This window comes from Hetaerina americana, unplaced genomic scaffold (genome assembly GCF_022747635.1).
Source record: "Hetaerina americana unplaced genomic scaffold, ioHetAmer1.1.p SCAF_7, whole genome shotgun sequence".
In the NCBI taxonomy this organism is placed as follows: Eukaryota; Metazoa; Arthropoda; class Insecta; order Odonata; family Calopterygidae; genus Hetaerina; species Hetaerina americana.
The window spans coordinates 34,796,511-34,798,702 of record NW_027287316.1 but is presented as its reverse complement, the minus strand read 5'-3'; the positions used below and the strand labels follow the sequence as shown (position 1 = coordinate 34,798,702).

The 2,192-nt window shown below is 42.2% G+C and overlaps 1 non-coding gene across 1 annotated transcript; it reads left to right on the top strand.

Moving 5' to 3' along the window:
- The first annotated feature begins 250 nt into the window (after positions 1-250).
- TRNAE-UUC (transfer RNA glutamic acid (anticodon UUC)) lies at positions 251-322 on the top strand. The gene has a single exon. It is a non-coding gene; the product is annotated as a tRNA-Glu (tRNA).
- Positions 323-2,192: the final 1,870 nt, after the last annotated feature.

The window sequence follows — 2,192 nt, the reverse complement described above, 5'->3', positions numbered from 1 at the left end:
ATAATGTCAGTTATTTTGACACGCTATCTTACCGTTTCATTCGGGTTTCATCGATCAAAGTTATTCAAAAAAGAACGGCGAATTTATTTATAAGAGTATGCAAACGAATCGTTATCCTTTAACTGCCACTAAATAATATTCGGAGGCTATTGTAACTGTAAGTTTCGAGTGTCAACCATTGATAAAACGAACTAGTATGTACATAACACAAATTATGGCTTTAAGACTAAATGAATTAACCCTTTCACAATCCCATGTGGTCTAGTGGCTAGGATATCTGGCTTTCACCCAGAAGGCCCGGGTTCGATTCCCGGCATGGGAATATTTTTTTAATTTTATATGTTTCATTTCTTTGGAATTGGCTTTTGATGGTCTTTATGTTCTCTAGCTTATTGATACGAACGTCATATACAAGGAGCAAGTACGTAACTTAGCCCATGTTAAGTAGGTCAATGAGGCGCGCAAACTTTATGAAGGCCAGTCTCGCTTGCATGACAAATACTATATAGAGCCTCGAACTATTAGAACCTGAATCTCTCTTGGGAATTGTCAATATGACGTGCGCAGAAGGTTTCATCTTGTGAGATTCTGCCCGTATCCAACAGTCAAATCCCCCAAGTAGCACCTCTGGCATAGCAATCTGATTCACACCCTTAATGAGCTCTCCCAGGCTCCTGACTTTCGTGTTGACACATGGACAAAAAGGCCTCTATAGAAACTATTGCCTACCGGTAGCCTTTATTCTTACCTAGGAACGCTAAACGAGTCACATGGGGGCTGGGGGTGGTACGGTAGCTAACGTATAGGCTTCCAACCGTGAGAGCCCAGGTTCGAATCGTCAGATTTATTTCAGTGGTATCCTTACTTATGGTGCTTTGTGGAGAGCACTTTGAGAGAGTACGACGTCCGTCGGATGGGACGTTAAACCTCGGACCCCTTGGCGCCTTTCGACAAGAGTAGGCTAATACCGAGGCCGGTTTTCTCTCCATCCTTCCTTTCCCATCCATCCCTAATGGCGCAAATGACCTTAGCTATCGGTCGCCTCCCCTAAAACTACTGTTTGTGGAGTCTTAGGGCACCAGTTATGCATCAACATCTAGTTAATACCCCGCAAGCCGCCACAAAGGCATGTGGCGGAGGGTGTTAGGACACCACCCGTAATTTAGAAAGAAAAGAAAAAAAACCGCATGCAAAAGCCACAAATTTATACATCCACAAAAAAACATGGCATACCTTCATGCAAGAACACTTACACCCCACACATGCAAACACACACACACACACACATATATATATATATATATATATATATATATATATATATATATATATATATATATATACACACACATATATATATACATATATATATATATATGTATATATATATACACACATATATATATACATATATATATATATATATATATATATATATATATATATATATATATATATATATATATTCTTGTAAAAATTTTCACTGAATCCTTCACGCAATGAACTGAATGCGATAGAGATTTTATCCCGCGTTTTTAGCCTTGTCGTATCTCCTGCAAACGCGGCCAGAGAGGCTTTTTGAGGGGGTGAAAGTTCTCCGCCGTCACACACCAAGCAGTTTGAAACAAAGGAACCTCCCGAAGCGCGGGATTTTTTGGGAATCGATGGCTCGTGGGCCAGACGCGTACGGAGAGTTGGGAAGGTTTGCAGAGGTTGTAATGGATAGAAGACGAAAGAAGAAGATGCGCTGTCGTTTTTACCTCCAGAAAGAAAACACCTAAGAGGGAGTTTAGCGGCCTAGAGAGCAAAAATATAAGAAAAGATAAAAGACACAGGGGGTGGAGAGAAGTAGTGAGGGAGACGACACACAAAAGTGACAGTCTGGCACCATCTCCACAAAAGTTTTCACTCCTCTTCGAGAACAATGCAGTTCTTGAAGAGAAGAGCCCATTTTTTGAGGTGGTCATCCTCTCTGGTTTCTATCCCTCTCTCCGTCTCTAACCTAATCCTGTGGAAGGGGTGTCTCGCAGGGGAAACTAAGAAAGAAAACAATAAAAGCCAGACTTCTTCGGACCACACCCTCCCAACGGGGGACTCCCTTAACCCTTTCGCCAAAATGGGACGGAAACAAAGGGAGTTTGGCGGGGTGAAAGGGGGAGGTTGCGGGCGAAATGGGGGAAGAGGAGGCGGGG